The sequence below is a fragment of the Rhinopithecus bieti genome, unplaced genomic scaffold (assembly GCF_001698545.2).
Source record: "Rhinopithecus bieti isolate Rb0 unplaced genomic scaffold, ASM169854v2 scaffold_50877, whole genome shotgun sequence".
NCBI lineage: Eukaryota > Metazoa > Chordata > Mammalia > Primates > Cercopithecidae > Rhinopithecus > Rhinopithecus bieti.
The window spans coordinates 479607-500468 of record NW_016821745.1 but is presented as its reverse complement, the minus strand read 5'-3'; the positions used below and the strand labels follow the sequence as shown (position 1 = coordinate 500468).

Below are 20862 nucleotides of genomic sequence, written 5' to 3'. Positions count from 1 at the left end.
CACCCCTACAAATATACACACCCACACCTACATATATACACACCCACACACCCACCCCTACATACACACCCACACCTACATATATACACACAGCACACGCCCACCCCTACGTATATACACACCACACTCCTACATATATACACACCCACACACCCACCCCTACATAGATACACAGCACATGCCCACACCTACATATATACACACCACATGACCACCCTTATATAGGTACACACATGCCCACACCTATGTATATACATGCCCACATGTGCACATCTTCCTATATACATGCCCACACATCCACACCCACATATATACACACATCCCCTGGTCCACATTCCTCTACACCTGTGTCTATACCTTTGCACCCCAGGACTACACACATTTAGTTACACATGAATAGGTAGAGAAAAGCAAATGTGCCCTAATGTTAACTAGCAGTGAATTTAGGGGCAGGATAGATAGATAATCATTGTACCATTTTTTTAATTTTCTCAAAATCTGAACATTTTGAAAATAAAAATGAGGTGAGTAAGACACTGTCCAGATAAAAGTAAAACTCATTTGTAGGTTGCATTTCACCCACTGGTTACTTATAGTAAATTTTTGGAACTGGGAGTTTATTTAAATTCAGATTGAAGCTGTCTTTTGAGTCTTTTAAGTTGCTATAAGTTTTTTAAAATGTATATTTGAAACTCAGTAGAGAAATAGTATTTGCTCTAGCTTTTTGCTCTCTTTTTTGTTTGTGGAAGAAAAACCCTACTTTGACAAAAGAAAATCTATATGAAATAGAAATCGGTTTTGATGACATTAGTAGAGAATCTAGGGGAGGGGCCAACACCTAATGAGAAAGCAGCCCCCTGTGTGGGGAATTTGGGGTGAAACCTGGAGAAATGCGACACTTCGCACAAACCAAGTTGAATTGTTTTCAGAAGTATAAGGTTCTACGTGGCAAGAGGCTTTTCTCATATGCGCTTCACTTTCTTTGTTGGAGTGCAGAAATACCTCAACACGGAAGAACGTGCCCGCAAGGCCTCACTCTGGCATGTGATGGCGCTGGCTGCAGACGATGAGCACACCTGCGGCTCCGGCAACTACGAGGCGGTGCTCACGGAGAGCACGGCCCTCGGTGGGGATATCCAGAAGGCAGCCACCACCTTCTTCTGTGTTCTTGTTTTGCATTTTCCTTCATTTCTATCAACCGACTTGGCTGTTACAGCTGCTGCTTAGCAAACCCGGTAAACGTGAGGTTGTAATCATTGAATACGGCACTCTGGCAACCGAGACGCTGAAAGGCTGCCTTTTCTGGGGTGAAGAAGGACTGTGTGGCGTTCAGATATCTGATCATATACAGATGGCCACAGATCTTCTTGGCTGAAGATGAGCACAACTTTTCTGCTCAGGCCGCCACAGGACGTCTGACTTGAACGTGTTTCAAAGCTAACGTAAGTAAATTCTAGTCCTGGAGTGACGTCAATTGTCCCATGGATTTCATCTGATTTCCTTCCATCCACTGAATCCCCAGAGGGGCTGCCCGGTGAGTCCTCAGTGACAGAACCTGGTGTCAGGTCGAGAGTGCCACACTCAGCCTTTGCAGAAACAGAGTCGCTCGTATAGGACTGGTCCATAACTGTTGGTCAAGCTGCCTCACAGAATGGCCAGGGTTTGCTCTGGCTGGCTGCTTAGTGGCCCTGGTAAATCGGGAGTAGACAAGTACGAACGGTCAGAATTCGTGTGTCCCGTACAATATGCTGTTCCGTTTGGGAAAATTACATTAAGAAGCTCCAGGAAGTTCCAGGGTGGACATCCTTGGTGAGGGGGCTACATTACATTCTTATGAAAATAAAATAAACTTTGTGGTTTTTTTTTTCTTTCTTTTGAGATGGAGTCTCACTCTATTGCCCAGGCTGGAGTGCAGTGGCACGATCTCAGATCACTGCAACCTCCACCTCCTGGGTTCAAGGAGTTCTCATGCCTCAGCCTCCCGAGTAGCTGGGACTACAGGTGCGCGCCACCACACCCAGCTAGTTTTTGCATTTTTAGTACAGACGTGGTTTCACCATATTGGCCAGGCTGGTCTCAAACTGTTAGCCTCAAGTGATTTGCCCACCTCGGCCTCCCAAACTGTTGGGATTACAGGCATGATCCACCGTGCCTGGCCTAAAAGAAACCTTAAATGGAGCCAAACTCACTGTATACCCCAACAGGCTTCAACAGCAAGGGGATGGCCCACATGGCTTCAAAACGTGGCTTCAAAGTATCTCCTGGAGACAAACGTACTGTCACTGAGCACACAAGCGTCCGGCTTTGCCGTTTGGCTCATACTTAGGATTGAACACGGCACTTCCTTCAAAAAGCACGTCCCACCTGGATCTTGGGAGAGTGCAAGGGTCCCAGGTCCTTGGTTTGTATGGGTTTGTGGTCAGGGGAATTGAACCCCTAGCAGCTTCTTGGTCCCTTAAGAAAAGTGCCCAGCTTCTGACCAACCACAGCCACAGGGAACAAGCTGGATTCAATTCTTGCTCTGTCGCCCAGGCTGGAGCACAGTGACGTGATCTCGGCTCACTGCAACCTCCACTTCCTGGGTTCAAGCCATTCTCCCACCTCAGCCTCCTGAGTAGCTGGGATTACAGGTGCATGCATGCCACCACACATGATATATAAACTAGTGTTTATATTTTTAGTAGAGACAGAGTTTCACTATGTTGGCCAGGCTGGTCCGGCTGGACTTCTGTGAGTCCGGCCTGGACTTCTAATTGTAGTACAAAATGCCTGGCTGAGGTGTGACATCCTATCCATGTTTAACATCTTTAATCACAAGTCTTCTTTCCAAATCAGAATGTAAGAAGTTTAGGGAGTGTAGTCACTTTTGTTTTAATTAGGAACATGTTTAGAAGGCAGGAATTAGCTCTAATGAATAACAGGGTCCCCACTTAGCATGCGAAAGTCAGTATCTGCCTGTGATACAGCCACAGGTGGGAAATTATAGCCTTTATTGCGTGTTCCTCCACCCTACCAGCCTTTCTGCTTTGGAGGAAAACTAGATGTTAGCACAGAGCCACAGCTTGGCCCCTAGGAGGAGGTTTCCTGGCCTGAGTCACGTGTTGGCGATGACTTGCAATCCGGGCTCCCCTGATGCTGTTTGCACCCGCGCTTGCCACACTTGGCCAGGGAGCGGAGGACAGATGGCTCGGCCAGCCTCTCATTTACAGAAGTGGCTTCACAGAAGGCTTCGGTTTTCTCACTGCTCGGCACCCCAGCCCATGACACCAGGCAGGAGGGGAACTGCTCCTCCCCAGGATGTGGGGGCTCTGGGTCCTCGCTCTCTGTCCTTCCATGGGAAATTGGAGTCACGCCCTCGGAGGCCACGTCTGGACTGAAACCATTGTCCTTGGCTTTGGTGGGGAGTTTCCACGGGGGCCATGAAAAGGAGCAACAGGGAAGACAAACGACAAGTCTGTTTGAAAGGGGACAGGCTACAAATCAATACCGGGGGGAGTGGGGGAAGAGGGGAGCAAGGGTCGGAGGCAGGAATGAGGGAAAGATCGGGGAGGCTGCCGCCCTGCGAATAGACAGGAAGGCTTTAAAACGAAATCCCACTTTTTACACCAAAAAATATAAAGCTGTCAATTTTCATTAAGGATGAAGCAAATGAAATCTAGATGGTGCCAAATAATTAACGACTTTTAATAACCCTCATAAATTTGGATTTCATCAAATCCATGTTGCCGATCATTGGCGATCGCTAGCAGGAATGGGGAGCTGGGAGGGGCCTCACACCTGTGTAAAACTGGACGCAGCTGACATCCCTCCCAGGTACATCAATTATCATTAAAGAGTAATAAGAATGCCAAGATGGACCGCTTTAGCACTTCCGTACGGAGGTCCTTACATTTAAAATTAAATCCATTAATTGTAACTACTCTGCTTTTGTGATCCTGCAGGTAGTGCACAAACTAATTCATTGCTTTGGCAATCACGCAGGTCTTTGTTCATTAAGGACCTTGATTTATCTCTCGTAGGGAAGTCCACACGCGTGTGCCCAAAATCACACCGATAAAGGGTCATTCGATCATTTTGTTCCAGACAGTTAGAAACTGACCGTGAACTATGTCTCTGGAATCTGGACCAGGGTTGACTCACAGCAGGTGTGGGAACGGACGACAGGGGCCCCCAGGGCTCCAGGCAGCTAGGCTCCTGAAAGCCCTAGGAAGAGGCAGGGCTTCCTCTCGCCTGTGTGGCACAAATTTATTTTAAAATAAAAGTTTCTTAATGGCGCTTGGCATTTTCTCTGACTGTTCCAGGTGGCAGCCACTTTGATTCATCAGTTTCCATGCTGGCAGGGGCCGGAGGGACAGAGGAGGAATTGGCCTCATAGGCCTGCAAGGCCCTGGCTGGAGGAGGAAGAGGGATTTGAACAACAGCCCCTGGGGCTGCGCTAACCCAGGGGCAGCCTTGAGGCAGCTGGACTCAGCACACAGGCCCCTGGGCTCTTGTGTGGCTGCAGGGACTTGCCCAGGGAGCTGGCCTGGCTGACCACCCCTGCCTCACCCTCCCCCAGGACCCCAAGGTCAGGGGTGCCTGGCCCGGGCCCTGGACGTCATTCTGAAGACTCAGTGCCAGCCTGGCAGCTAGCAGGGGCAGGACCAGCCAACTGCGTTTTGGGGACACGGTGGCCCTGAGAACAGCATCTCAGGGGACGCAGGCTGAGGCAGGACAGGAGCTGTGCAGGGTGGGACACCGCAGGTGAGGGCAGGGGACAGCCCGGGAAGAGCTGCCTCGCGGCTGACACCATGACTTTCAGGTGGCACAGAATCTGCAGGCATCAGCGGAGGGCAGCGCCAAGTAGACAGCAGAGATTCGCACAGCTGGTCAGAGCAGCTCCGTCACCCGTGACCACGAGAGTGAGCCACTGCAGCGTGGCTGTTGTGGGCTGTGCCGCCCCGTGATTTGCCAACTGTGGGCTCATGTGAGTGTTCTGAGGTGAGTGCAGTTAAGGTAGGCAAGGCTAAACATGACGTTCCATAGGGTGGACGTGTTAAATACAGTTTCAATCTTCCATATTTTCAACCTACCAGGGGCGATTTGGGACATAACCCCGTCCCCAGTGGAGGAGCATCTGTAGTTACCATCCCTTGCCCAGGGTTGTAGGCACCCTAAGGAAGCTTCCTAAACGGTGTATGAGCTGATAATAATCAGTTGTAGCTCCCGCATCCCCTCAAAAACATGCTTTTTTTCTTTCTCTATTTTTATTTTATTATTTCATCCACTCGAGCACACATGTGCTCCTTCTTCAATCTGATAGTCTCTCAAGTATTTTAAATAAAAGATATGCGGGCTGGGTGCAGTGGCTCTTGCCTATAATCCCAGCACTTTGGAAGGCTGAGGCGGGTGGATCACTTGAGGTCAGGAGATAGAGACCAGTCTGGCCAACATGGTGAAACCCCGTCTCTACTCAAAGTACAAAAATTAGCTGGGCGTGGTGGCACGAGCCTGTAGTCCCAACTACTTGGGAGGCTGAGGCAGGAGAATCGCTTCAACCCAGAAGGTAGGGGTTGCAGTGAGCCAAGATCATGCCACTGCATTTCAGCCTGGGTGACAGAGAAAGACTCCATCTCAAAAAGAAAGAAAGAAAGAAAAGAAAGAAAGAAAGAAAGAAAGAGAAAAGAAAGAAAAGAAAGAAAAGAAAGAAAAGAAAGAAAAGAAAGAAAAGAAAGAAAAGAAAGAAAAGAAAAGAAAGAAAAGAAAGAAAAGAAAGAAAGAAATGCTTGTGGTAGGCAGAAAATTCCCACCAAGGAGGCCACACTCTCATCCCTCCAACCTGGGACTACGTTACCTTACAGCAAAAGAGACCTTGCAGATGTCATGAAGTCAAGGATTTTGCCAGGGGAGGTGATCCTGGGTTACGTGGTGGACCCCGTGTCATCCCAGGGTGCCTGTGATGGGAAGGCAGGAGGGTCAGTCAGGGAAGGGAATTGAGGACAGAGCAGTGTTGGCGTGAAGTGATTGCTGGAAGGCGCCACAAGCCAGGAAATGCCAGACAGGGCAAGAACAGAGCCTCCCCCGACATCTGCAGGACCCCACCCTGTGACACCTTGGTTTCAGCCCAGGGAGACCCGTGAGAACTTCTGACCCCCAGAACTGTAGCACAGCACATTCGTGTTGTTTCAAGCAATTGAATATGTGGTCACGTATTACTGCAGCCCCAGGGAACTCACCCCTTGGAGGCTCACCTCCTGCCATTGAAGCTGCAGCTCCCCTCTCTCCACAGGAGCAAAGCGCAACAGAACCCAGAAGACTGGCCCTAAAGGAGAGAAAGAAAGGCAAACTGAATATAAGCAGAGAGTTGCTTTGGCCCAAGTTTGAGGACTGCAGTCCAGGAACACAGATTTGAGTTGCCTCGAATACGGACTCCAATTAGCAGCAGTTACAAGCGAGTTGTAAAAAGAAGCCAAAGGAGGAAGGAAAGAGAAGGAAACAAAGGAGAAGGAGAGGGATGGTCTGTGCGGTGGCTCACACTCATAATGCCAGCACTTCGGGAGGCCAAGGTGGGAGGACTGCGTGAGGCCAGGAGTTTGAGACCAGCCTGGGCTACCTTAGAGATAACGAGATCCCCATCTCTACAAAAAAATAGTTGTAAAAAATTAGCCAGGCATGGTGGTACCTGTCTGTAGTACCAGCTCCTCAGGAGGCTGAGGTGGGAGGATTGCTTGAGCCCAGGAGGCTAAGGTTGCAGCGAGCTATGATTGTGCCACTGCACTTCAGCACCCTGGCTTACAGAGCAGGACCCCGTCTCTGTACAAGAGAAAAGAGTTCCTAAGTTGTTTACCAGTAAGTTACATTAAAGTAACTACGCTATTGATTGGCTATACATTGTTCTTTGCATCACAAATTCCAGGAACATGAAGACAATGGGCGAGGTTGCCGATGAGTATCAAGATGCCTTTAAACAGTTGCCGCCAGATGTGGATCCCTGACTGCTCTGAGCTGCTTTTCTTTTCTGCTCAGCTATTTTCAGCACTGTAGGTGGATGCCCCACCAGCCCTGTAGGAGGGGGTGAGTGAAACTGCCTCTGCAAGATTATGACAGAGAGAGAAGCCTGGCACGGCTGACTCCATCTTACCTCTGTCCTCACGGGTGGGCTGTCCTCATTAGCTCCTGGGCGTAGGCCACTGTAACCATGGGAGGGAGTTAGTTAATAGTTTAACTTGAAAGGATGATATATTAGTCCCTCCCTGACATTGCTTCCCTTCCCGTGCGGGACTGAAACCGCCTTTGTGAGACTAATGAAAGGCCACGAGATTCGGATGCTGGGAGGAGCCTGCGTTCTGCTAACATGCAGGTACAGCTAAACATCAACCAGCCATTGTTCCCCAGCTTGTTTTCTGTAATTTCTTAACACTCAGGAGGCATGTGGCCAGAGGTCACAAGATTTGTGGCTTCCTCTGTTGCTCCTAGAGATAACATGACTCTCCTAAGACCTAAGATTGATCTTTTGAGATGTTTTCAGATTTTGCATTCTGGCAACCAACTGACCCCACCCAGACATGTGACTCATAACTCAACTGTGGCCCCCACAGAGGTGAGCTCAGTGCACAAGGACCATCTTCCACACTTCCATTACTTCATCCCTAACCAATCAGCAGCACCCATTCCCTAGCCCCTCTGCCCACCTAATGGCCCATAAAAATCCTAGCCTCTGTGGCCAGGCTTGTGCCTATAATCCCATAATCCCAGCACTTTGGAAGGCTGAGGTGGGAGGATTGCTTGAGCCCAGGAGTTCAAGACCAGCCCGGGTAACATTGCAAGCCCATATCTCTTAAAAAACAAAAACAAACAAAAAAAAAAACTGGGCATGGCGGCATGCACCTGTAGTCTCAGCTATACTCAAGAGGCTGAGACGGGAGGATTGCTTGAGCCTGGGAGGTCAAGGCTGCAGTGAGCCATGGTTGTACCATTGTACTTCAGCCTGGGCAACAGAGTGAAACCCTATCTCAAAAAAAAAAAAAAAAAAAAAAAATTTAAAAAACAGGCCAGGCACAGAGGTTCACACCTGTAATCCCAGCACTTTTGGAGGCCAAGCTGGGCAGATCACAAGGTCAGGAGTTCGAGACCAGCCTGACCAACATGGTGAAAACCTGCCTCTACTAAAAATATAAAAATTAGCTGGGCATGGTGGTGCACATCTGTAACCCCAGCTACTCAGGAGGCTGAGGCAGGAGAATCACTTGAACCTGGGAAGCAGAGGTTGCAGTGAGTCGAGATTGCACCACTGCACTCCAGCATGGGCAACACGGCAAGACTCCATCTCAAAAAAAAAAAAAAATTACTAGCCTCTGAGTTCTCAGGGAGGCTGATTAGAGTCATGATAAGCTCCTGGGCTTCCACTTGGCTGTCCTTGTGTTAATTAAATGCTTTCTTTACTGCAGTAACAGTGTCTCAGTGAATTGGTTTTCTCTGTGCACTGGGGCAAGAAGAACCTGTCAAGCAATTACTTGAGGACCTTCAAAGACTCCCCTGCTGGCCGCCTCTTGGGTTTGTCCGGCCGCTTCATGACAACCACGGCCATCTGGTGTCAGCTCATTCTGAAGAAGCCCCCTTGACTGGCCTCTGTAGTTTGTGTGTGTGTGTGTGTGTGTGTGTGTGTGTGTGTGTGTGTGTGTGTTTGGCAGAGCCTTGCTCCATCACCCAGGCTGGAGTGCAATGGCACGATCTCTGCTCACTGCAACCTCTGCCTCCGGGGTTCAAGCAATTCTCCTGTCTCAGCCTCCTGAGTAGCTGGGAGTGCAGGTGCCCACTACCACACCTGGCTAATTTTTGTATTTTTAGTAGAGATGGGGTTTCACCTTGTTGGTCAGGCTGGTCTCGAACTCCTGACCTCAGGTGATCCACCCGCCTCGGCCTCCCAAAGTGCTGGGATTACAGGCATGAGCCACTGCACCCGGCCTTGTGGTTTGTTAAGTAAAAATTACTGGAGGCCTTTGCTCTAGACTAAGCTCCTGCACTAGATCTTGACGCACCCGACTAAAAACCAACATGGAGTCACTCACGCTAATGTTCCAAGTCACTCAACAAAAACTGAGTTGCTATCTGGCCTTCTAAGAAATCATGAGAGAGTGACAACACCAAATTTCCCCAACTGGCAGCTTCAATGGGCCTGATAATGAATCAAATGTCACCTGAAGGAACCTGAAACACACCAGCCAGCTATTTTTCTGTTTCCCTGCTCCCACCATACAAGGAAAGTAACTTTGAAATGACCAATTCACTTTTTTCTTTTTTTGAGACAGGATCTTGCTCTTCTGGCCAGGCTGGAGTACAGTGGTGCAAGTATGACTCACTGCAGCCTCGTACTCTGGGGCTCAAGTGATCCTCCTGCCTCAGCCTCCTGAATAGCTGAGCTCACAGGTGCACACCACCATGCCCAGCTGACCAATCTGATTTTTTGTTCTTTGTTCCTGCTTTCTTTAGCCTTTTTCTGTCTTTAAAACCAACTTCCTCTGCTTAGTTCATTGGAGCACTTATTTTATTTTGTTTATTTTATTCGTTTTTTTGAGACAGAGTCTCACTCTGTCGCCCAGGCTGCAGTACAATGGCATGATCTCAGTTGACTGCAATCTCCACCTCCTGGGTTCAAGCTATTCTCCTGCCTCAGCCTTCCAAGTAGCTGTGACTACAGGCATGCGCCACCACGCCCAGCTAATTTTTGTATTTTTAGTAGAGACTAGGTTTTGCCATGTTGGCCAGGCTGGTCTCGAAATCCTGACCTCAGGTTATCCACCAGCCTTGGCCTCCCGAAGTGCTAGGATTACAGACTTGTTGAAAGAAGCGTTTCCGGATTCTAGAATTGCATATAAAGCAATTAGTTTAGATCTTCAAACTAAATCTGTTGTAATTTTGTCTTTTCGCAGGTTTATTCAGTTATTACCTTAAGACTGTCTGGAACAACAAACAAGTGAATCTGAGATTGTCTAGCACGTTAATAACTGATCGCTTAATCCAAATGATCACAGTGTGCGTGGGCGTCCTCCGTTTGGCTTTCAGCATTCTAGACTTTTTATTATTTTCATTTGAATCTACCTTTACAACGTACTCAATGTCCTCAGCCACATCGTCCAATGCTGATACTTTCTTTTAAGTCAAAGAGAGTGAAAATTTAATCTTGAAAATTATTTCAACCTGTCTTAAGACTCTAACTTCGCTCTGAGGGTCCCCCAGGTTTCACCAGCTGTGGGCCAGGGTGCTGCCAGGTGCGGCATTTGCTACGGCGATTGTACAGGGCAACTGTCACCTGGGGCTTGGTTTATGGGCTGCAACATGAGGCTTGTTCTGATCAGGAAAGCACTACCCATAGCCTGCTGTTCTACGCCTGTTCAGGATGATGTGAAAAGCATCTCAAAGATGTGCTGCCTCTGTGGCAAAATGCTGTTCCCATTGCTATAAGGTGGGTCTGAACAAACCCCCCGCAGCGTGGGAGGGGCAGTGGGGTGGAACTTGCTGCCCCACGGCCTGGAAGGTGATGGAAACAGAGCGCGCAGGAGGGCAGCAAGCCGGCCATTTCCAGAGCAAAAAACGACGTGCGGTGGTTGTTTTGGTTTATGAATTTCCTCTCCAGGAGCAGGGAACCCTGGTGGGGCCTCTGGCCAGGCCTGCGAACAGCGCTGGTCCCTCTGAAGATTAGGTTGTCTCGATTTCATTTCATCTTACAGGCTGAGTATATTTTATGGGTTTTCGTGAAAGGCATGATTTATGCTTTAAGACTCCTGGAAAAGCTCCTGGCTTTTAAAAATAATCTCTGAAAATGAATTTCTTCTGGGGGTCAGTGACATTGTCTTGTGGCCCAGGAGGGCTCAGGCCTCGCCAGCATCAGAGTTTAGGTGTTTTCCTCTCCTTTCAAAATCTGCTTCTTCTTTCAAAATTTGTTTTAAAAATATCAGCTATGTGAAATATGTGCGTCTACTTATCTTTTACATGTTTGTGCCCCTCCCCTGGCACTTCTCTGCCCTCTTCCTCCGTAGCAGGCCCGTAGTAGCCATTTGTTGATTGAATTTTCAGGGAGGGTACAAATGTTGCTCAGGTGGAAGCAGGGGCAGAGCTGTGCTTTGGAACTGAGGGCCTCGGGCTTTTAGGAGACCCCTGCTGCTGGCCCCTCATGCGCCAACACAGGCTCCCTAATCAGGACTTCTGAGGACATCTTGGGAGGGGTTGGGCTGTGGCTTCACTTTGCTCTGCTCCTCATTGAAATGACCCTTTCCCCCTGGCAATTGCCTGAAAAGATTAAAGATCAATCTGCTCCAGCTCAGGGTGTGTCAGCCCAGCCCCCGGCCAGCCCCAGTCTGGGAAGGGAAAACAAAATCAGTGAGGGAACTGGGCACAGTGGCTCACGCCTATAATCCCAGCACTTTGGGAGGCCGAGGCAGGCAGAACACCTGAGGTCAGGAGTTCGAGACCAGCCTGGCCAACATGGTGAAACCCCGTCTCCACTGAAAATACAAAAATTAGCTGGGCACGGTGGCGCGTGCCTGTAATCCCAGCTACTTGGGAGGCTGGGGCAGGAGAATGGCTTGCACCCAGGAGGAGGTTGCAGTGAGCTGAGATTGTGCCACTGCACTCCAGCCTGGGCAACAAAGCAAGACTCCATCTCAAGTTAAAAAAAAAAAAAGAAAAAAGAAAAGAAACTCATTGAGGGAATAAGGAAGGAGGAGGGCAGGTGGAAGAGTTCTATGATCTCCAGGGACAGGCGATGGCAGGTGGCAGGTGGCAGGCAGCGGGTGCTAGAAGGCAGCTGTGTGCCCCTCCCTGGTCCTGAGGGGGAGTTGAAGTTAGGGCGAGAAGGAAGGGCTGGGCACTGTGATGAGGTGTCTGATGGGGAGGGGCAGGCACCGTGGCCACCCATCTGCTCTGCAGCTTCCTCTCTTCTATCGCTCTCCAAACTGCCTCCAAATCCCTTGTGTTTAAAAGTTTATTATTTTATTATAATTTTCAGGCAGGGTCTCCCTGTGTCTCCCATGCTGGAGTGCAATGACACGATCACAGCTCACTCCAGCCTTGACCCCCTGGGCTCAAATGATTCTACCACTTCAGCCTCCCGCATGGGACCACTGGCTCACACCACCACACCAGACTAATTATTGTATTTTAAAAATTCATTATTATTATTATTATTATTATTATTTGAGATGGAGTCTTGCTCTGTCACCCAGGCTGGAGTGCAGTGGCACGATCTTGGCTCACTGCAAGCCCTGTCTCCCAGGTTCACATCATTCTCCTGCCTCAGCCTCCCGAGTAGCTGGGACTACAGGCACCTGCCACCATGCCTGGCTAATTTTTTGTATTTTAGTAGAGACGGGGTTTCACCGTGTTAGCCAGGATTGTCTTGATCTCCTGACTTCGTGATCTGCCCACCTCGGCCTCCCAAAGTGCTGGGATTACAGGCGTGAGCCACTGCGTCCGGCCATTGTATTTTTAGTAGAGACAGGGTTTTGCCATGTTGCCCAGTCTGGTCTCCAACTCCTGGGCTCAAGTGATCTACCTGCATCAGTCTTTCAAAGCGTTGGGATTACAGGCATGAGCCACCTCACCTGACCTAAGAAAATTTCAAATTTATTTTTATTTTTAATTATGGTAAAAAAATGTAACATAAAATTGACCATTTTAACATTTTTAAGTGTCCGTTTCAGTGGCATTAAGCACATGCACATTTTGTGCAACCATGACCACCATCCATCTCCGGAGCTCTTTCCTTCTCCCGGCTATAATCAAGCTCTGCCCCATTCCTCACCAACTCCCATCCGCTCACCCCTCAGCCCTTGGCAACCACCATTCTGCGTCCTCTGTGAATGTCTTTCTTTTTTTTTTGAGATGGAGTTTTGCTCTATCACCCAGACTGGACTGCAGGGGCGTGATCTCAGCTCACTGCAACCTCCCGCTCCCAGGTTCAAGTGATTCTTCTGCCTCAGCCTCCTGAGAAACTGGGATTACAGGCGTCTGCCACCACGCCCAGCTAATTTTTTGTATTTTTAGTAGAGATGGGGTTTCGCCCTACTGGCCAGGGAGGTCTCGAACTTCTGACCTCAAGTGATCCACCTGCCTTGGCCTCCTAAAGTGCTGGGATTACAGACGTAAGCCACCGTGCCCGGCCTTTTTTTTTTTTTTCTTCTTCTTTTTTAACCACACATCACCTTCCTGGGAGAATTTTACATGTTTCACGTAAGTAGAATGATACAGTATTGGTCCTTTTGTCACTTGACAGCATAATTACACCTGCCCTCACAGGGTCAACCTGAATCACATGCCATGTTCTGGGTGCGAATAGAGTTGTGATGAAGCATTCATCAGGCTGCACTGTGGCCCACTTCGTGGGCGCTAAAGTCCCGTAGCCCTCGCCCCAGACCACGTGCAGCCCCAGTATTCCTACAGAGGGGATGGCTGATGTTAGCATCATGAGGCTCTTGTTTAAGAATTGCCGAGTTGTGCCTCAGTTCCTGGCTTCCAGCAGAAAAGCTGACTCTGACCAGTGTGAAGACCCCGTGGAGGAGCAGAGTCTGCCTGAGAATGCAGATTCTTCCTCTCTCTGTCGCATGACTTCTCCCCACACTCTTCCACCCATCAACGATCTGGTCCCACACCTCGGCCCACCCCGACCCCCGGAAATCCCTAGCCCCAAACTCGCCAGGGGGCGGATTGGAGGAGTTCTCCCTTCTGCTGGTTCACAGGCCTTCAGATTAAAACTCTGTCTTCTGCAACCCTGGATGTGGGTGTCTGAGTACTGACTCACTGTGCCCTGGGCCTGTTACAGTCACGTAGTGTCCTCAGGGCCCATCCACAATTCTCTTTTTCAATGCATTTTTTTTTTTTTTTTTTTGGAGACAGAGTCTTGCTCTGTCATCTAGGCTGGAGTGCAATGGCACAATCTTGGCTCACTGCAATCTTGGCCTCCCGGGTTCAACCGATTCTCCTGTCTCAGCCTCCCAAGTAGCTGGGATTATAGGCATCCACCACCACTCCTGTCTAATTTCTGTATTTTTAGTAGAGATGCGGGTTCGCCATGTTGGCCAGGCAGGTCTCAAACTCCTAATCTCAGGTGATCCACCCACCTCAGCCTCCCAAATTGCTGGGATTACAGGTGTGAGCCACTGCGACCAGCCTCATCATTTGTTCACGTGCTGTTGATTGGAAGGAAAAAGGTGAAGGTCTTCACAGATTGTGAGTCAAATCTTGCCCCATGCTGCTTAAGCCTCCTGCAGCTTCCCTTTAGAGGTGTGGCAGGCTGAAGCCCCAGGCCCATCTTCCCGGCCTGCCTCTCTCCAGACAGTCCCAGCTGGGTGCTGGGATCCCCCCTCTTCACTGAGTGCCTTGAATGGGCTGAGGCTGCTTTGCTGCAAGGCCATCCCTCCTGGCTGTTCCTGGGCCCTAAGTACCTTCTTCAAACTCTGTCTTTTGGGTCTTGTTGGAGAAAAGAGTCAAACTCTTTAAAACAGTTGAAATTTATTCTGAGCCAAATGAGTGACCATGGCCTGGGGCAGGATCTCAAGAGGTCCTGAGAACATGTGCATAAGGTGGTTGGGCTACAGCTTGGTTTTATATGTTTTAGGAGGACATAGGCCATCAGTCAGTACATGTGAGATGTACATTGGTTCAGTCTGGAAAGGCAGGACAGCTGGCAGCGGTGGGGTGGGGACTCCAGGTCACAGATGGATTCAAAGATGCTCTGATTGGTAATTGGTCGAAAGAGTTAAGTCATATCTAGAGACCTGGATGACTAGAAAGGAATGTCCTGGTGAAGATAAGGGTTTGATAAGGTTTGGCTGGGTCCCTGTTCAAATCTCAACTTCAATGGTATCTCCCAGAACTCTCAGGTGTTGTGGGAGAAACCCAGGCGGAGGTAACGGAACCATGGGGGCCGGTCTTTCCCGCCCTATTCTCATGATAGTGAATATGTTTCATGAGATCTGATGGGTTTACCAGGGCTTTCTGCTTTTGCTTCTTCCTCATTCTCTCTTGCTGCTGCCACGTAAGAGGTGCCTTTCACCCTCCGCCATGAATATGAGGCCTCCCCAGCCATGTGGAACTGTAAGTCCAATTCAAACCCCTTTTCTTTTCTTTCTTTCTTTTTTTTTTTTTTTGTTGTTGTTGTTGTTGTTGAGATGGAGCCTCGCTCTGTCACCCAGGCTGGAGTGCAATGGTGCAATCTCAGTTCACTGCAACCTCTGCCTCCTGGGTTCAAGCGATTCTCCTGCCTCAGCCTCCCGAGTAGCTGGGGTTACAGGCGCCCACCACCATGCCCGACTAATTTTTTTGTATTTTTAGACAAGATGGGGTTTCACTATGTTGACCAGGATGGTCTCGAACTCCCAACCTCATGATCTGCCCGCCTTGGCCTCCCAAAGTGCTAGGATTACAGGCGTGAGCCACCGTGCCCGCTCTAAACCTCCTTTTCTTCCCAGTCTTGGGTATGTCTTTATCAGCAGTGTAAAAACAGACCGATACAGGGGTTTTAGAGACCAAGGTTCTCTCATGAGGATGAACCTCTCCAGGTAGCAGGCTTCAGAGAGAAGAGATTGCAGTTGTTCCTTATTAGAAGGTGCCAGGCTCTTAGTTAATTATCTCCTGGATCAGGAAAAGATCTAGAAAGGGAAGGTGATTCTCTACAGAATGTAGATTTTCCCCACAAAAGACAGCTTTGGAGGCCACTTCAAAATATGTCAAAGAAAAATATCTTGGAGTAAACTACTTCCACATATTTCAGGACCAGCGACCTGCCATGTTGGTACCTTGTGACTGCAAAGAGTCTGCTTTGCCCTTCTTCAGGTCTCTGTTTCAATGTTAATCTGATCAGCTGTGCCTGAACTCCAAAGGGAAGAGGGCAGAATGACGGGAGTCTGACCACCCTTCCCATCATGGCCTGAACTAGTGTTTCAGGTTTACTTTGGAATGTCCTTGGCCGAGAGGAGGGATCCATTTAGTTGGCTGGGGCCTTTGAATTTTATTTTGGTTTGCAGTCTCAACTCAACTGTTCAAGTCACCCTCTGAAATCTTAAAGAGGCTTTCCTTGTCGCCTTATTTTTTTTTTTTTTTCGAGACACAGTCTCGCTCTGTCTCCCAGGCTAGAGTGCAGTGGCATGATCTAGGCTCACTGCAAGCTCCACCTCCTGGGTTCAAGCAATTCTCCTGCCTCAACCTTCCAAGTAGCTGGGATTACAGACATGCACCACTAGGCCCATCTAAATTTTGTATTTTTTTAGTAGAGACAGGGTTTCACCATGTTGGCCAGGCTGGTCTCAAACTCCTGACCCCAAGTGATCTGTCCGCCTTGGCCTCCCAAAGTGCTGGGATTACAGCTGTGAGCCACCATCCCAGCCTTTTTTTTTGAGTCAGAATTTTTCTCTGCCATCCAGGCTGTGATGTGAAGCCACCTTGGCAAAATTATGACAGAAAAGGAGCCTGCCACAGCTGATTCCATCTTACTTCTGCGCGCTAAGCTGTCTTCCCTCGTCCCGGGGGTAGGCCAAGCTAACCTTGGGGGGAATTTAGTTTGTAGTTCAACTTGAAAGCGAGGATGATAATAGTCCCTCCCTAAAACTAAATCCCTCCTTGCCCAGGGACTCAAAACTGCCTTCGTAAGACTAAGGAAAGTCCACGAGATTAGGCTTGTGGGAGGGACCGGAATTCTGCTAAAATGTACATATAGTTTCTATAATCTCTTGCTGTTCAAGAGTCATGTGGCCAGAGGTCAGGATCTGCGATTTCCCAGATTGGTCCTATAGATAACAGCACTCTTATAGAACCTAAGATGGGCCTTTGAGATTTTTTCAGATTTCCGGCAATGGACTGAGCCCATCCAGACCCATGACTTGTGACTCAGTCCGTCCTGGGGCTTCACCCAGAGGTGGGCTCAGTGCATGAAGAGTGTTTTCCACGCCCCTGTGATTTCATCCCCAGCCAATCAGCAGCACCCATTCCCCAGGCGCCTGCCCACCAGGTAGTCCATACAAACCCTAAGCTCTGAGTTCTTGGGGAGACTGACTTGAGTAGGAACTCCGTCTCCCATATGGCCAGCCTCACATCAATTAAGCTCTTTCTTTACTGCAATGCTGTGGTCTCAGTGAATTGATTTTGTCTGTGCAGCAGCTAGGAAGAACCCATTAGACAAGTACAATCATATCCGCTTCCTCTGTGGAAGGAAGCTAGCTCTACATGAATAAGGACCTAGTTTTTCTAGTCCAGAGTTTGGTTGAGCATGGCGCAGGTGCACTGGAGACCCACCTGTTACCCTCACACCTGAGGCTGGGTGAGCCCCCAATGCAGGAGGTGGAGAGTGAAGGGTTGAGCAGGGAGGGTCAAGAGGTGAACACCCAAGTGTACCAAATTTCTCTTCTCACCACTTAGGAAGGAGTTTGGGAAGCTAAACCAAAGGCTGTGAGTGTGAATGAAATCTCACTTGCCTTTACTAAACTTAGGTAACTTGTCTGTGTGTGTGATTCCTCTGGCTTTACCGATGAGCAGACATGAGAGGCAGAATGGCAGGGCAGGAGAGTGGTTTGCACTGGACGGAAAGGCCCGGGACTGCAGCGGACCAGGGACCCTTTGCACCTCGATGCCTTGCGTGAGTCTAGCTGTAGTTACCTGAACAAGCAAAGTCTGGGGTTCCTCCTCCTAATCAAAGTGTATGGCTATCTGCCCCATTAATGTGCTAGTGTTTTGCCAGAACCCTGTTGATTCCAACAGGGAGGGCACTGTGTCCCAGAGGCTGAAGAATAGACTTGGAGCCAGTGAGTGGGGCATAGGGGTTACTGAAAACTTACATACAGTACAGTCCAGGAGTGGTGGGCTGGACAGGAAAACTCTAATGTGTGTAAAAAGTAAGCAGTTTATGCAGCATTTTCCCTTAGTGCCCTCTCCTGGCAACCTTCATTTAACCCAAAACAGAGGGCCTTGATCCCCTGTTCAGCCTGTGTTCCAAGGAATGGGCCAGCGGTTCGGAGGTCCTTCACAGATGGAGAGAGAAACTCCCGGGTGGCCACCCCCAGATTCCTTCACTCGGGACTCTGAACACACACCCTTCTTAGACCACAGCGTCATTCTCGGGATATTTTGAGTGTTTGCTGTCAGTTGCATCTGCACCAGGTATAGCCTCTAATGCTCTGTAGCCACCACCTTGACTGGCAGCAACTGGAACGTTTCTGCAGAATGAACTCTATTGTCTGGATTTTGTTTCTGGAGTATGTTCAGTAATTCAGAAAGAGCAAGTTAGTTGTCACTCAGGGAACTTACAAGTGGTTTGTTAGAGAAGGGTATCGTGCTCACGAACTCTCCCGAGAACTCTCGAGGGTGGTCTGCCCTAGAGTAAGCAAGTGTGGCTGGAAAATAGAAAACCTAAGGAGTGAAAATGGGGCTGGTGCAGCGGCTCACACCTGGAATCCCAGAAGTTTGGGAGGCCGAGGCAGGTGGGTCACCTGAGGTGAGGAGTTCCAGCTTGACCAACATGGTGACTCTACTAAAAATACAAACATTAGCAAGGCGTGGTGGTGCATGCCTGCAATCCCAGCTACCTGGGATGCTAAGGCAGGAGAATCACTTGAACCTGGGAGGCGGAGGTTTCAGTGAGCCGAAATCGTGCCATTGCACTCCAGCCTGGGCAACAACAGCGAAGCTTCGTCTCAAAAGAAAAAAAAAAAAGTGAAAAGGGGAGAGAACCCTTCTAGTTACCCTGCACTCACGTGATCATCACATCCTTCCTTGGATCTTGCCAATATGAAGAAAATAAAAATGGCTCCCACGTATTGAGCACGTACTATACCTTAGACAAACACTTTATGTGTATTATTAGCTCAAGTTGCACCACAACCCTGTAAGTAAGGACTATTGGAGAATTCAGATGATGAGTTTGATTACCCAATGTTACACAGCTAATATACCACAGTTTGGGGTTCAAAGCTAAGTCTGTGTGACTCCCAGGTCTGTCCCTTAAGCAGAAATACCACTCACACTTAGCAACACAATTTTAGGATTATCTAAAGACTTCTAACCAAAGGTATAGTCTGATATGAATGGTGCAACTCCCTCCCTTAGAGAGTTTGGGAAAAAGTCCTAAAGAATATTTGTAGCAAGATATCATCTATCTTACTATAGATTTTTAATTAAAAAATCTTAACTAAAACTATAATTGATGTAAACTATTATTTTAGATAGTTGTACGCATTTTTTAAATACAAAAGGCTTACCATTTCTTTATTTTATTTTTATTTTTTTATTTTTTGAGGCAGAGTCTCACTCTGGCTCCCAGACTGGAGTGCAGTGGCACAATCTCAGCTCACTACAACCTCTGCCTCCGGGGTTCCATTAATTCTCCCACCTCAGCCTCCTGAATAGCTGGGATTACAGGCGTGTGCCACCACACCTGGCCCTATGGTTTCAAGATGATGGGATGACAGCATTTCTACCTTACTCTCTTCCTGAACCAAAATGAGGCAGCAAAGTCACAAGAACAGAAGTCTTGCTTTTGGTGAGACTACAAGATACCTGGAACCTGAATCACAGTGTAGAAGGATGGCAGCAGACAGTGAACGCAAACATGACCCCACAGAGAGGACAGTCTGGAGCAGCCAGCGGATCCCTCCACATGACCTGTGTAAAAGGAAAGGAGAATCTCAAGACCAAACTCGCCATGGCAAAGGGAACTGAGTCACGCAATGCCTGCCTTCCCTCTGTTTCCAGACAGATGTGATCCCCCTGCCTGTGTTATCTCATGTCAAATGTAGACCTATTGAGCATGAGACGAATGCATGACTGGCTTTCCCCGCCAATCTGTTTTTTTTTTGTTTTTGTTTTTTGAGATGGAGTCTCACTCTGTCATCCAGGCTGGAGTGCAGTGGGGCGATCTTGGCTCATTGCAACCTCCACCTCCTGGGTGCAAATGAGCCTCCTGCCTCAGCCTCCCGAGTAGCTGAGATTACAGGCACATGCCACCATGCCTGGCTAACTTTTTTGTATTTTTAGAGATGGGGTTTTGGCATGTTGGCTAGGCTGGTCTTGAACTCCTGGCCTCAAGTGATCTGCCCATCTCAGCCTCCCAAAGCACTGGAATTACAGGCGTGAGCCTCCACGCCCAGCCAGCTCCATTCTTTACACAGGTGAAATGAAGATTCTCTGAGTGTTAATCAGAGCCTCATGAGAATGTGGCCTCTCACCTGTTTGCCTACCCCCTTTGTTTCCCTTTACTCCTTTCTCTTAAATTATTGAAGTCCTCAAAACCCTCTCTGGTAAAAGCACAGGACACAGACTCTATTGTGGCTTGTGTTTCTTTTTTCTGGGCACATGCTCAACCTCAGCAAAATAAATCTCTAAGCCGATTGGGAGCTGCCTGTCACGTTTTGTTTTGTTTTTCAATAGGCCATTTTAAGGACTTTATTGGTCACTGTTTGGTTTACATCCAATAAAGACAAGGGAACAACCACAGGTGCTGGGCCCCTTGCGCGGTCGGGGCCATGCAGGAGTGGTTAACGCCTATTGTTTGTTTAAAGTCTGGATAAGGACTAGTTAGACCCCCAGTTCCCAACCCTTACAGTTAGTCAATCACTCTTTCCCATTCATTTAGGGGTTTAGAGTTTTAATTTGTAACAATGGAACTGGAGAGATTCCAGTTTGGGAACCAGGCTGATGGAAGGACAGGTATTGCAGCAGGAAGTTTTCCTGACCTCGCTGCCGGCGGGAACTGAACTGCGCGGGCACCGGCAGGGACCAACTCCCCTCACTTCCTGCTCCGCCCCTCGTGGGAGCACAGGTGTGCATGTGCAGGAGTCCGGGTGAGAGCTTCCGGGTGCGGCTAGAGCGAACTCCATGCCCGTCCCCGCCCACCCCCCCCAC

General features: G+C 48.8%; 1 long non-coding RNA gene across 1 annotated transcript; it reads right to left on the bottom strand.

Annotated features, from left to right (window-relative positions):
* Nucleotides 1-5848: 5848 nt before the first annotated feature.
* On the bottom strand, nt 5849-20746 carry LOC108520999 (uncharacterized). The gene is made up of 4 exons (XR_001883090.1): nt 20694-20746; nt 19519-19623; nt 6231-6301; nt 5849-5933 (listed from the first exon to the last, which is right to left on the bottom strand). It is a non-coding gene; the product is annotated as an uncharacterized LOC108520999 (long non-coding RNA).
* Nucleotides 20747-20862: the final 116 nt, after the last annotated feature.